This window comes from Canis lupus, chromosome 24 (genome assembly GCF_003254725.2).
Source record: "Canis lupus dingo isolate Sandy chromosome 24, ASM325472v2, whole genome shotgun sequence".
NCBI lineage: Eukaryota > Metazoa > Chordata > Mammalia > Carnivora > Canidae > Canis > Canis lupus.
Genome location: NC_064266.1, coordinates 31,499,439 through 31,514,879, shown reverse-complemented (window position 1 = coordinate 31,514,879; position 15,441 = coordinate 31,499,439). Strand labels below are relative to the sequence as shown.

General features: G+C 40.4%; 1 long non-coding RNA gene across 1 annotated transcript in view; it reads right to left on the bottom strand.

The window, feature by feature from the left end:
* Window positions 1-15,441, bottom strand: part of LOC118352158 (uncharacterized) — a 130,640-nt gene that overhangs the window by 57,572 nt on the left and 57,627 nt on the right. Inside the window, exons 5-7 of the long non-coding RNA XR_007405699.1 lie at window positions 4,759-4,853; window positions 2,758-2,847; window positions 181-357 (exon numbers count right to left, since the gene is read on the bottom strand). This is a non-coding gene — a long non-coding RNA (uncharacterized LOC118352158). The remainder of the gene's footprint in view (window positions 1-180; window positions 358-2,757; window positions 2,848-4,758; window positions 4,854-15,441) is intronic.

The following is a 15,441-nucleotide window of genomic DNA, read 5'->3' as shown; positions in this document are numbered from 1 at the left end:
CATAACCCATCAACTTGGACCAAAATGAGGACATTGTCCAAACCACAAAAATGATCAAACATCCCCTATATTTGTTTCCTAGGGCTGCTATAACAAGTTACTACAAGTTTGGTGGCTTAAAACAACAGATATTTATTATCTTATAGTTTCTGGAGGACAGAAGTCTGAAACTGGTCTCACCAGACTGAAATCAAGGTGTGGTCAGTGCGGTATTTCCTCTAGAGGGTCTAGGAAGGAATCTATCCCTTGCCTCTTTCAGTTTCTGGTGGCTGTTGGCATTCCTTGGCTCATGATCACATCTCTCCAATCTTCAGCGCCAGCATCTTCAAATCTCTCTCAGCTCTATCTTCACATCATCTTCTCCAAAGAAACAGACACAGAGATCGAGACAGAGATAGAGATAAAGACAGAAAAAGGGTATGTGTGAAACCTTTCTACCTTTCTCCTTACATGGACATTTGTGTTTTATTTAGGACTTACCTGGATAATCCAGGATACTCTCCTCATCTCAAGATCCTTAATTTAAGCACACCTGCAAAGACCAGTTTTCCATCTAAGGGAACATCTGCATGTTCCAGGGATTATGATCTGATGTCTTTGGCAGCCATTATTCAGTCTACTCTGCCCCTGACCCTAGCTAATGAGAGTGACTACTACTTCTTTATCAATTACAGCTTTAATCTCACTCCATTCCTACCACTTTCTATGTAAGATATATTACAATATGCAATCATAGACTTGCCTTCACTTCTAGAAAGCATCCAATTCAGAGAAAAGCCCTGATTCCTTGAAACCTTCTCAAAACCCCTTGACCCAGGTGCAAATCCTGTAACAAGTATTTTGTCACACTGCTGATAAGGAGCCTCGCAGTTCTCCATAATGTATGGTCTCTCTCATTGCAAAGACTCAATAAACCCAACTTTGTTCAAGTACAGTATATCCATGGTGGTATTTAGCTGGAGAAAATTAACAGCAGGATAAAAACTATAAGAGATTTCACAGAGAAGAAAAGGCCTAAGGTTGTCTACATAGGAGTGACATCATCAAAAAATGGCAGAGTAAGAATCTCCAAAAACCCTCTCTACAATAAAAGTAATGAGAACGGTGGCAAAAATTGTCAGAATCAACTACTTTGTAATGTTAGAAATTAACCAAAAGTTTGCAGCAATTGAGAGAGAGTTGGGTTTTTTTTTTTTTCCTAAGAAACACAATGACTCTTGATAAGAACAGTGAGCTTTGCGGCATTTTAACTTGCCCCAGTCCTGCTTCCTGCTCTCCAGCCCACAAAACTTTGAAACTAATGGTTCATAATCACTAACAAATCACTGGGAAAACCAGCAGCCCAGCAGCCACTGGTAGAGTGAGAACAGGGTTGGAGCTTTTCAGAGCCCCAATCTCAGAGAATCATCATTACTTGATCTGTCTGGCAGTCCCCTGGAAAACCCCACTTGTATGGCTCATCCTTATTTGACCTGGCTTAGGGCTCAGCCACTGTGAACAGTCTTTTTTCCCCCTAGGAGCTTTTGTCAAAAACAGTAAGTAGCAATTATTTAACATTTTAGCTGCCTGAAGGAGAAGTAAGTTTGAACAAACAACAAACTAACCAAAAAACCTAAAAGGAAAAGCAGGAGAATGAGAATTCCACAGGAGGTTTGGAAAGGAAGGCTGTGCACACACTGAGGGCTATGTGCATGATCAGGAAAGATATGAGATATGGGAAGGCCCTAAGTGATCACCATTGGCTCACCTTGAGGCTCCCTGTAAGCAGGAAGCAAAGGCCAAGCTGGCACTGTAAATGCTAGGCTGTGTGGTGAAAGTGTGTCCCAACATGCATACACAACTCCTGGGCAAAGCCTGGGAGACTTTCTGGTTCTGGGCATTTAAGGAAATCTCTGTTAAATCAATGAGTAATCACTAAGCTGAAAAGAGACTTCAGGGGCCACAAACAATAAAAAATACAGGGACTTTATAGAGTTAGTCAGGGAGAGTCACTAACAAATAAACAATGGTAACAGCAAAACATCAAACTCGGGAAGAAGGGAGAATCTGATTTCCAGAGTCGTCACATTATGTTAATTAGAATGCCCAATTTCCAGCAAAAAACCAATAAGACATGCAAATAAACAAGTATGGCACACACACACACACACACACACAAAACTAGAAACTGTCCCTGAGATAGCATAAGTGTTGAACTTGCTAGAGAAAAATCTTCAAATCAGCTCTTTTAAATATGTTGAAAGAACCAAAGGAAACCACGTCTGAAGCAGTGAAGGAGAGACACCTGAGGTGCTGGCAGCAAGGTGGACCAGGAGACCCCGGCTCCATACCCCTACAGAAACACTGATTTCATGACAGATGCTTTCCCAAATCTTCAGAGGGAAACAAACACCCAGATCTATAACGTCCAGAGAATCAAGAACAGGCTGAATATCAGGAGACCTTCAACAAGACATATTAAAATCATATTCTCATGGGATCCCTGGGTGGATCAGCAGTTTGGTGCCTGCCTTCGGCCCAGAGCGTGATCCTGGAGACCTGGGATCGAGTCCCACATTGGGCTCCCTGCATGGAGCCTGCTTCTCCCTCTGCCTATGTCTCTGCCTCTCTCTCTGTGTCTCTCATAAATAAATAAATAAATAAATAAATAAATAAATAAATAAATAAATAAAATATTTTAAAAATAAAATAAAATAAAATCATACTGTCCAAAGTCAAAGACAGAATTTCGTAAGCAGCAAGAGAAAAGCTACTCACCACATACAAAGGAACTTTCATAAGGCTGGGAGAGGATTTCTCAGCAAATCCATGAAGGTCAGGAGATAGAAAGAGGATGCATTCAAAATCCTGAAAGGGAAAGGAAAACAAAATAAAACTGTCAACAAAGAATACTTTACCCGACAAAGCTGTCCTTCCGAAACGAAGGAGAGAAAAAGACTTTCCTAGACAAACAGAAGCTGAGGGAGTTCATCACAACTAGATCTGTCTTCTGAGAAATGCTAATGGGAGTTCCTCACATTGAAATGAAAGGACACTGAGTGGAACATGAAAAACATATGAACATATAAAACTCTCTGGTAAAGGTAAGCACACAGTAAAATTCAGAATGTCCTAATTCTGTAATGGTAGTGCATAAATCACTTTTAATGTGAGCATCAAAGCTAAAAGACTAAAGTACTTAAAATAACTAGAGCTAAATAATCTGTCCACAGATACATATTATAAAAAGATGTAAATAGTGACATCAATAACAAAATGGGGCAGGGGGGAGTAAAAGTGGAGAGTTTTTGTATGTGATGGAAATTAAGTTATCAGCTTAAAATGAACTATCATAACTATAAGATGTTTTATGTGAGCCTCATGGTAATGACAAAGAAGAAACCTGTGGTAGAGACACAAAAGATAAGGAGAAAGGAATCAAAACACAACACTATAAAAAAGTCATCAAATCACAAAAGAAGACAGAGAAAGAAAGGAACTACAGAGCAGTCAGAAAAGAATGTTTTACATGGAAACAGTCTATGTCTTTACCTATCAACAATTTTTTTTCAACAATTATTTTTAAAGTAAGTGGATATACTTAATAAAAGACATAGATTGGGTGATTGGGTAGTCAGGGAAGGCTTCTCCACAGATGTGGCAGTGAAAGAGTCCTAACTGAAGGGATGGAACGTGCTCTGATTTCCTTGGGAAGTGCATTCTAGGCAGAAGGAACAGCCAGTGCAAAGATGAATGGAAAAGAGCTTGTTGGGGAAGGAAACGAGGCAGAGCTAAACATGCTACAGGGTCTAGAGCACAGGAGGGGGAGTTGGAAGTGTCTCCTAGATGGAGGCTTCTGGGGCCTTCACGTTGTGTGAAGGGGTGAGGATCGGTGTTGTGAAAAGACCACTCTGGCTGCCAAGTGGAAAATGGACCAGGGGTGGTGGTGCAGAACTGAGGAGACCAGATCAGTGAGGAGAGGAGAGACAGAGGTTGTTTTTGTCCCTTGTGGGAGCTAGGAAAACAGCGAAGCAGACATATTTAAGAAATATTTTGGAGCCAAAGCTGATGAGATTTGCTAACACATTCAATGTTCATTTCCTAGCAAGAGTTCTTTTCTCTGTTCCTTTTAGAGACTTAATTCTTCCCTAATCTATTTTAGAGAGAGCAGATGAGGGCATTTTTATAAAGTCTTCAGGAGTGAAAGCTGAAGAGATGAGGTTAAAGGCCTTCACTCATCCCCAACCTGGACTCTCAAAACTGAAGCATGACATGTCTACAAAAAGAACCACACAACAATGTTCATGGCAGTTTATCCATAATACCCCAAATTGGAGACAATCCATATGTTGATCAGTAGCAGAATGAACAAATAGATTATGTGTATTCCTACAATGGAATACTAGGCAACAATGAAAAAGCAGAGTGGGCTGCATCTCAAAAACATTATGTTTTGCAAAAAAAGACCAGACAAATTAAGAAAACATACCAATGATTCCTCAATTCATTAAATTGGTAGTGACCAATTTAATCCCCAACAGTAGTAACCCTGGATTGGGAGGCAGAGACTGACTGGAAAGGGGAAGGAGGTAACATTCTGGAAAGCTGACAATGTTCTATGTCTAGATCTGTACAAAAGTCACTGGTCACTAGTGACAAATCCTGTGGAGCATATGTGCCCCCTGTTATGAAGTCATGAGAAGGGCAATTCCTCCAAATCCCTAACTCCAGCACAAGCTTGAGCAAAACATCACAGAAACCCAAATGTCTACAAAATACCTGAGTGGTAGCCCCCAAAACTGTCAAGGTTATGAAAAACTAGGAAGCCATCATAGATCACCAAGACCTGAAGAGATGTGGTATCTGCATCGGATCTAGGAAGAGAAAGAGAACATTGGTGAAGAAGGTGGGTAAAATCCACATAAAGCCTAGAGCTGTATTAATAGTAAGTAGTGTACCAACACTGGTTTCTCGGTTTTGACAAGTGTATTATAACAGCACAGGTGCTGACATTAGGGGAAACTTGGTGTAAAGTATACAGGAACTCTGTACTATCTTTGCAATATTTTCTGGACTATAAAATTATTCTAAAATAAAAAGTTAGGGATCCCTGGGTGGCTCAGTGGTTTAGAGCCTGCCTTCAGCTCAGAGCGTGATCCTGGGGTCCCTGGATTGAGTCAGGCTCCCTGCATGGAGCCCGCTTCTCCCTCTGCCTCTGTCTCTGTCCCTCTGTCCCTCTCTCTCTCTGTGTCTCTCACGAATAAATAAATAAAATCTTTTTAAAAAATAAAAATTAAAAAATAAAATAAAAAGTCATTGTGCTGAATATTTAGATTTGTCATTTTACTGTGTGGATATTAGCTCTTAATAAAATATTGGGGGGAGGGGTGCAGAGCATGTAAAATGCTCCCTCGCCCGGGCTAGCACACGGCTCAGCTGCAGCCTGTGGGAACCTAGCCAGCAACAGTGGCGACACAGAACCGGCTCTCAGGAAATGGCTGCTGCTAACTTTTCCTCCTGTGCCTCCTGCCTTTCCCCCAACATAGGGCAACAATGCCATGGCAGGTCAGGTGGAGGTTGCCTCGGATGGATTAGAAGCTTGGACTCCAGAACAGCTCTGGGGGTGCAGATCCCAGCTCCATCACTCAGCACCTGAATGCCTATAGGCATGTAACTAGTCCGTGACTCCAAATCTACGTCTCTGAATTAATGATTCCTTACAGGGCTCTACGTTTTTTACATGTTTATCTTTAAATTAAGGATCCACCTTACCACATATGTCTATAACATTGGGGATTAAAGCCGGTGTTCCCTGACATTGGATATCTACCCCAATATCTTCTATGAGCCCTACCCCCACTAATTCTCTAAACTGGGTGGCTCAGTCTTCCAGGATAAGGCCTTTCATTTTACCCACAAATACCTACTGAGCTCTCTTCCACTGAGGACATGCCACATAATAGTGAACCAGGCTGGAATCTGGCCTCTGTTTACAGCTTAGATCTCACCCCTCAATATAAATAATAGTGAAAGGGAAAATAAGGGAAGGGAGAAGAAATGTGTGGGAAATATCAGAAAGGGAGACAGAACGTAAAGACTGCTAACTCTGGGAAACGAACTAGGGGTGGTAGAAGGGGAGGAGGGCGGGGGGTGGGAGTGAATGGGTGACGGGCACTGGGTGTTATTCAGTATGTTAGTAAATTGAACACCAATAAAAAAAAAAAAAAAAATAAAAAAAATAAAAAAAAAAAAGATCTCACCCCTCTTGTCTTCCAAAACACTCTCTCCATACAGAAGGACTTCCCTTCCCTCACCCCTCATGCCTTGTAACTAACTTTTACACATCCTTCAGATCATACTGAAATGTCACTTCCTCTGGGAAGCTCTCACTAACTCCCCACGCCCAGCCCATATTGCCCCTACCTTCCCCATTAGCTAGGGACTCTCACTTCTGTTTCATTCACTAAGTCATCTACAGAACCCAACTCAAACCCTGGCACCTGTGATCACTGACTGTTGAATGAATGGGTGAGAGAGTGAATAAGTAAATGACCTGGGAGAGTCAAGGAAGGCTTCATGGAGAAGGTGACATTTCATTGGGCCTTAAAGGATGAGTGCAAGTTAACCAGCAGAAGAGTAGGAGGAGAGAAAGGTCTAGGGGTGTGGCCAAGCCATATGCTTTCTGGGCCCAAAGGGGAGGTGGCAGTCTAAGCTATTAGGCTAAAATTTTAGGGCTTAATCCTGTAAGCCAGGGGCTGCCAACCCAACAGAGCATTCAAACTGCCTGGGACCTTTTGGACTGTGGTCCCACTAATCCAGATCCCCCCAGATTCTTATGACATCCAAGGTCAGGGACCACTGCGGAAACATCAAGTGTAAAGTCAGAAAGATTTTTAACAAAGGAGGGACAAGATTCCATCTTCAGATCTAACACTGTACAGGAAGGGAGGCCAGACAGAAGCCAAGAATGAACAGGATGGCAGAAGGTAGGGTGGTTCAGTGGTTGAGCTCTGCCTTTGGCTCAGGGTCTGGGGATTGAGTCCTCCATCAGGCTCCCTGTAGGGTGCCTGCTTCTCCCTCTGCCTGTGTCTCTGCCTCTCTCTGTGTGTCTCTCATAAATAAATAAATAAATAAATAAATAAATAAATAAATAAATAAATAAAATCTTTTTTAAAAAAGAAAATAAAAAGAAAACTCAAGAGATTCAGGCTTCCATTGACTGCAGGACAGGAGGGAAACAGTGTGGGTCAGTGATAAGGAAAGTAAGCTGTGGTTTTACCAACTTTAGAAGTTGGTAAAAAAAAAATCGACAAAGTAGGTGTGATCTGTGTATACTAGAAGTACAACTTACCCCTCCCAATGCACAGGCACAAAACACACATGCACACCAGCGCACATGTCCACACTCAGCCTTTCCTTGCTGAAGCCAGCTGTTCATCACAGTGGACTGCAAACACACACCCACACACTAAGTCTGGCTAAGAGATCTCCAACCTTAAAAAAATTTGCTCACACACAACACGGGCAAGGTGAGGCCTGGCACAATACCAATTTCCACTGTATCAGTTTCCACAGAACAAGAAGACCAGCAGCGGCTTCTAGAAAGAGCTTCAGGCTCCAATGGTTTTGCCTTTTCTGAGAATCAACTGCTGCTTTCACAAACACTGGGTGGGGAGTGGGGGAGGCAGCACAGACAGTAGCTAAGCCATTGCTCATTATAGCCAAGTCCTGATACAGAGGGAAGAAAGAAATCCAGTTTGTACAATCTTCAAATATCACAGTGTTGTGACTTGTAACAGCACCCAATGTATCTTGTTGTGTTACAACTGCCAAAAGGAAAAAAAAAAAATTGAATTACCATGCTAATGTCTTCTCTTTTGGTGAAATCTGTGATTCAGGTATGTGGATATAAAATACATCATTAGTTGCTTTTAAGCTTGTCTTTAATGATGAAAAAACATTGCAGGGCAAGAGGGGGAGACATAACTAAACTCAAGTCACTGGCAGCATTGGGAGCCTCTTGTAAACCATAATGTGACAGTGCAGTTTCTTTTTTCCTCTGAGATGACAGTTAATTCCAGACCAGGAAGGCTGTCAAAAATGCTTAGTTCTGCTCCACTTGAGTTAATTACCGGCCCTGGGGCAGGCTGCCCTCCACTCCTCTGCTAATGGGGCTGGGCTCCAGGTAAAAAATCCATTTGCAAGAATGTTTTCCTTGCTCCAGATCTAATTTATTGAATATCAAATATTTATGCCAATGCAATTAAAGTGACAACATTGCTCTCCCTTCTCCCCTGCCCCCAGTCATAGGCAAGCCCAGGCTTGCTGACAGAACGCTTTATCCCGTCAACGCAGGGTAAAACTTCTGCTTGAGCTTCTAAAGCAAGAGCTTTGAAACCCTCAATCTACAAAGTCACCTGGGACTTTACCTTTATCTTCTTCTTTTGTAGGCAACCACATGACAGGTTATGGAGCAATGGCTGAGAAGCTGGGGCAGGAGGTAAAGAGAAGAGAGGAAAGCCTGAATGGGACTTTGATTCCACTCAAATCTGTTCTGGTCCTCTGCTTTCCAGGCTCCAGATTGGGCACCACAGTTGAGAGAGATGGAGCAGACTCAGTCCACATCCTCATCAGTCTGCCAGCCTGACAAAGGGACAGCTTCGGGCATGTATAGAAGAGGTTCCAGAAACAGGTTCTTACAGGCCTTGGGTCTGAGATCTCCAAGTCTAGAAGACCATCCAAGACGGCATTCCATCCAACCAGACCTAACTGCAAAATTTCAGGTCTAGCAATTTCATATTCCATCTTTCCCAAGTTCTACTGATCCAGCAAGAAGGCCTCAGAGCTTTGAAACCAGACTCTGGAGCCTCAGGGCATTCCCTATTGGGACAGTGCCCAGCCCCTAACATCACCCCCATGAGTCTCTTGCACCACAAAACATATGATTCGACATCTGCCTCAAACAGAAGGGTGGCAAAAAAACAAACAAACAAACAAAACAAACAAACAAACAAACCCCAGAAGGGTGGCTTGGGGGGTAAAGATAAGCCGGTAAACAGTCTACTATGGATCCTCCCTCAGGTATTCCTGGAAAATGTGAAAAGGAAATACATTTGGTTAAAGGAGGAGGGATCTTTTTTTTTCTTCCCTGAATCAAGGGGAGCTTACCAGGCCAGCAGGTAATATTGTATCTGTGGCATATCTGAGGTTGTGCTGTGCCCTCTGGGTGGGATTTTTTCAGGGACCTTGCTGTCTACACCCATTTATTCCTTCTTACAATGAAACAAAGACCTTTCCTTGGGTCTGAACTGGGTTCTGAAGGAGAAACAGGTATGTACTAGGTGAACCACAAAGCTTAGTAGAAGGAACACAGGGCTTTGTATTCAAAGAATTGAAAATAGATTGATTTTCATTAGAGCCTCAACTGCAAGGGAGTGAGCCCTGGGACTATAAGCATCAAATGAGGTAATCTAAACATGTTAGAAAATTTCAAGTCCTGGATAAATATGAATTACTCTACACATCACAGAGCTTTTGGGGAACCAACTGATGTTATATGCACACTTGTATTACAAAAATTGTAGTTGCTATAAGACATTTTGGAAGAAGATGGATTCAGCTTTAATCATGGAGATAAATCAGAAAAATATGTATCTGTTCGTTTGATCTTACCTTTTTAGAACTGTTCACAAATTGAGAATTTTTATAAGTTTCCTTTATGTTCTCTTTTTTGGATAAACCTATACTACCCAATTTTAAGATTCTTGGTTTCTGACCACCATGCTTTAGTTTTGAGGCTTTGTGATCATTTTTTATGGCCAGACAATTCTTTGTGTGTGAATGTCAGAGGAAGAGGCTTGGTATTGCTATCCCCTTCTAGGTCTTCACAGTTATCACTCTATTCAAAGATGTTATCACACCAACCCTCAACTACTGCCATAATTTCCTAGCTGTCTACTCTGCCTCCAGCTTCCTCTGTCTCCAAATCATCTCCCCCTTGGCTGCTGAAATATCAACATCATTTTTACCATTAAAAATAACTACAGAAGAATCTCTGCTATAGCCACAGTGATAAGACAAGAAAAAAAAAAGGTAAAACCACTGGGAACAAAGAAGCAGATTTATCATTTTTTACAGGCAATAGAATTATATAACAGAAAGCAACAACAAAAAAAATCACAGAAAATCTCTTCAAACTAGTGAGAGATATCAGTAAAATGGTTGAATACAAAGTAAATTCATATGAAACTGTTTTCTTATATACTAACAATAGCCGGTTAGAAATAGAATTTTTAAAATATTTTCATGATATATATCCAGTTATTTTGCTGACTTTGTGAGAATATATCACAGAAACTTCTGTGCAAAAGTGAATTTTGCATCTTCCACTCGAATCTGCTCCTTCTCCAATGCTCTCTAGCTCAATAGGGGATCTTCTATCTACCTATTTGCACAAGGCAGAAACCTAGGATCCATCCTTGCCTTTCCCTGATTCCCCAGTTTGTAAATCTGTCATGAAACCCTATCAATATTACCTTCTGCCCACTTCTCTCTGACCCAACTGAGGGTCACCTCAAATCCGCTCTCTCACCTCTCACCTGGAGGATTGTGGTTGCTCCTCACTGTTCTCTTTTGACTTCCTTGTTCTCTTCAATCTGTATCCACAAAGCAATCGTAAGGATCTTTTGAGATTTTAAGCTAAATCATACTGCTTCCCTGCTGAAGACTCTTCACTAGTTTATAAACCTCATATCCTTACCATGGCCTACTCAGCTTGGCTTCCCATGCTCCCTGCTGACTCTTGTACCCATTCACTTCTTCATTCCCTGTGCTAGGGCACACCATCCTCCTTTTGGTTTCTCAAATGCTCTTAATCTCCTTCCTACCTCAGAGCCTTCACTTTTCATATTCCATACTGGGAATAAGGATCACTGATCTTCCCTCCAGAAGGTTAAGCAGAGGGGTGCCTAGGTGGCTCAGTCAGTTGAGAGCCTGACTCCTGGTTTTGGCTCAGGTCATAATCTCATAGGTCATAGGATTGAGCCCCACATCAAGCTCCATGCTCAGTGGGAAGTCTGCTTGGAAGTTCTCTCCTTCTGCCCCCACCCCCCCAAAAAATGAAGAAGGCGGCTATGCAGAGACAGGGAATTTAGACCTTATCAGAGATCTCCCTGACTCCTTGGGCCTCAGTTTCCCCACCAACAAGACTTGGTCGAATTAGGGGTACTCTTTGGTAGTCTATGAGCTGAAGATTCAGTAAGAGGCAAAACTAGCTGAACTAATGGAGAAGAAGAATGGGAAGTGAGAGAATAGAAAGGAAATAGTCCTAGGGAAGACAGCAGAGAAAGGAAAGGTAGAAAAAAAATAAGCAAACATTTTTGGTGTTTTTTTTTTTTTAAGATTTATTTATTTTAGAGAGAGAGAGCAAGAGCAAGAGCGAGTGTGTGTGTGTGTGTGTGTGTGTGTGTGTAGGGAGGGTCAGAGGTAGAGAACCTCTCAAGCAGGACGCCTCATCACTGCTGAGTGCAGAACTGGATGTAACCCATGAGATCATGACCTAAGCCAAAATGAAGAGTCACACACACACAGCTTATTGAGCCACCCAGGTGTCCCATTTTTGGTGTATTTAAAACACTAAATGATATCTCTTTATTTTTATTAGAACAACTCAAGATTATATCTCCACAGGATTTGGGACCATCATAATAATCTTGTCATGAAGAGAGAAAAAGCCAACTTATGGTATTTAAATATTAAATGCATGCACTATACTGAAAACTTGATTCTGTTCCATAAAAATAATTCACAGCATCCAAAGCCAAGGAGAAAAACAAAAAACCTCGTTCATCCATGTAAACAGCTTCTAGGTAGCCAAAGGAAGAGATACTGGCTGCCTCTGCTCCCAGCTTCCACAGAGACTCATGGTTGCTTACTCAATTCTCCTCTCTTCCTAGCACAACTGTGGTTTCATTCAGAAAAGCAATGTATGCAATTAAAACGCTACGTTTCTCAGATTCCTTTGCCAACAGGGGTGGCCACAGTGCATCATTCGGCAAATGATATGTAAGAATAAATTACAGAGAAATGGTTTTTTGTTTTTTTTTAAGATTTTATTTTTTTTAATTTTTATTTATTTATGATAGTCACAGAGAGAGAGAGAGAGAGAGAGGCAGAGACACAGGGCAGAGGGAGAAGCAGGCTCCATGCACCGGGAGCCCGACGTGGGATTCGATCCCGGGTCTCCAGGATCGCGCCCTGGGCCAAAGGCAGGCGCCAAACCGCTGTGCCACCCAGGGATCCCTAGAGAAATGTTTTTAAAGGCAGGGTGGGTTCAGCTGGCACATGTCCTTTTTTATCCTTTGTTTTTGATGCTTTCCTCTTCCTTTTTCAACACTCTTGTGACCATAAGAGGCCAAAAGAGACCTCAGTTTAAATCCCAACTCTACCACCTGCAAACTCTATGAACTTGGGAGAGTTCATTCAACCACTCTGAGCCTCACTTTGGTCTACCAAATGGAAGTCATAATGCCTCACTTGCAATACTATTAGGATTAATTGAAATATTTTATCACACATAGGTGACAGTGCTTTGTAAATTGTATAGTTCTAAAAAGTACTAGGTTATTTCTTTGTTTGCCTCCCTCCTTGTTTTGTGACAGGTTTTCTTCCCCCACTTAAATCTAAAATACAGTAAAAGAATATTGTATTTCTACATGATTTTCTTTCACAGTGGGAATACCTATTTCCTTGACATAATACCAATATGTATACATATTGGTATAGTCTGGCCATATACAAAGCACAAGTGAATTTGCATTCTTTAACTGTGGCTTCAGTTATCATCTAAGTCAACCAGAAACTTAAGATGCACCTTCCTTTAAAACTACATATTTTTTCAAAAGTGTGGGCCTATTTTCTTGAGCATTTGAGAGGTCCTATCAATCCATCTGCTTCAATTTTAGAAATTTTTCTTGAATTATTTCTTTAATAATGTGTTCCCTTTTATTGTCTGTGTTTTCACATTCTTGAACTCTTACTACTTGGATCCTGGACTTCTTAGTCTGTTTCTCTAATTTTCTTATATTTGGATAAGATCTCTTATCTTTCGTATCTATATATATCAGGCAAAGGATCATAAAGGCACAGAAACCATCCCTCCTAGAAAGCAGTGGCAAGTTAAAAATAATATACTTCCCTAGCACACACACTTAAAAACCTAATCCCTTGGCTATTTTTAAGTGTGTTCTCCTAGATAACATGTGAGCTAAAGAGAAAAAAATCAAAATTGCAAATAGGCAGTTTTAAAACAATGAGAAAGAAAATCATATAGGAAATCTTATGGGATGAGGCAAAGCTGATTCACAGGCAAACTGATAACCTTAATTGCCTTTATGGTTAATCAGAAAAACATGAAAATAGGCAAAATAAACATTGATTTAAATAATTTCATTTTTATAAAAGATCAAAATAACCATGGAAAGAAATCTAGAAAATATAGTTAAAGCAAACATTATTGATTAGTAAACTTAATAGTCAGAAAAAAAAAAACCCAGTAAAATTGGTAGATAAATCTTAGAGCTGGTTCATGAAATAGCCTTGTTTCCCCCATTGGAAGAGACATAAATAAACATTTTAAATGCAAAAAGGGAAACCATAGATTTTGAAATTGTAAGAGATTCTATGCATAATTATATGCTAATACTTTCAAAATCTCAGTGAAATGGATTATTTTCTAGGAAAGTATAACATACAAAACTTGCCTCAAGAAAAATTAGACTACCTGAATAGAGGGGAAAAAAATCTAAAGAAAGTTGTCAAAGTATTGCCTCCTAAAATGGCTTCCAGCCTCAGATGATTTCATGGGTGCGTTACTTCAGCCTTCCACAGAACAAATAATTTCCATGTAACATAAACCCCTTCAGGGCATGAAAAAAGATGTAAATCTTATCAGTTCATTTTACAAAGCTAGCAAAACTATTGACATAAGGTTTTGGATGAATCTCAAAAACATTATGTTGAATGAAAGAAGCCAGACACTGAGTATAAATTATATGATACCAATTACATAAAGCTCAAGGACAGACAAAACTAATGTGTGGTGATAAAAATTAGAGAAATGGTTGCTGGGGGGCAGGGGTTGGAGGACTGCCTGGAAGGAGCAGGAAACTTTCTGGGGCCATGAGAATGTTACATATCTTGATCTAGGTGGTGGCTACTGGGGTGTGTATATTTGTTAAAAATGATCAAGTTGTACACTTAGGATCTGTACATTTTATTGTATGTAAGTTAAACCTTAATAATGTACTCATAGGAAAAAATCTTGTGGGACGCCTGGGTGGCTCAGCAGTTGGGCATCTGCCTTCGACTCAGGGTGTGATTCCGCAGTCCCAGGATCGGGTCCCACATCAGGCTCCCAGCATGGAGTCTGCTTCTCCTTCTGCCTGTGTCTCTGCCTCCCTCTCTGTATCTCTCATGAATAAATAAATAAAATCTTAAAAAAAAAAAAAAAGGAAAAAATCTTGTGACCGTGACTTAAAGCCAAAATAAATTAACTAAATAAAAGCCTAATCATACTCAATATGTTGTATATGCAAAAGTACTAAACAAAATATTGGCAAAGGTAATCTTGCAATAGATTAGAAGAACAGGGATGCCTGGGTGGTTCAGCGGTTGAACGTCTGCTTTTGGCTCAGGGCATGAGCCTGGGATCCGGGATGGAGTCCCCACATCAGGCTCCTTGCATGGAGCCTGCTTCTTCTTCTGCCTGTGTCTCTGCCTCTCTCTCTCTCTCTCTGTCTCTCATGAATAAATAAATAAGAATCTTAAAAAAAAAATTTGAAGAACAATATACATCAAAAAACTTTAGGGTTGTTTCAATATTCTATTACTATACTAATCCAAATAAGAAATGGTATATGATAATAATATTGAAATTAGTCTATAAAATTCATTTATGATTTTAATTCCTAATAAACTTAGGTAAAAAAAAGATTACCATACCTCAGCATAGTAAATAATATCAATACCAAACTGAAAGCCCAAATCATCCTTAACAGGGAAACTCAAGAGGCCACCTCATTAATGTCAAGAACAAAACAAGGATGGCCATTGTTCTCACTGCTATTTACTATTGTTCTGAAATTTCTAAGTGATGTAAAAGGACCAGAAATAGATATGAATCATAACTATAAGAGAGAAAGAAACAAAAGTATAATTTTTAGCTCAGGATAATATTGTCTTTCTAGAGAACTCAAGAGGGCCAACTGAAAAACAATATTCTGACTGGTTACAAAATAAATATACAGGCACAGTAGGGATGTTCACTGAAGCATTATGATAAAAAACAACTGGAAACCACCTAAATGTCCAATAATAGGAAACTGGATAAGTGGAAGTATACACACACAATAGAATGCTATATAGCAGTTAAAATGAATTAATAGATATAAAAATAGTAAGTGG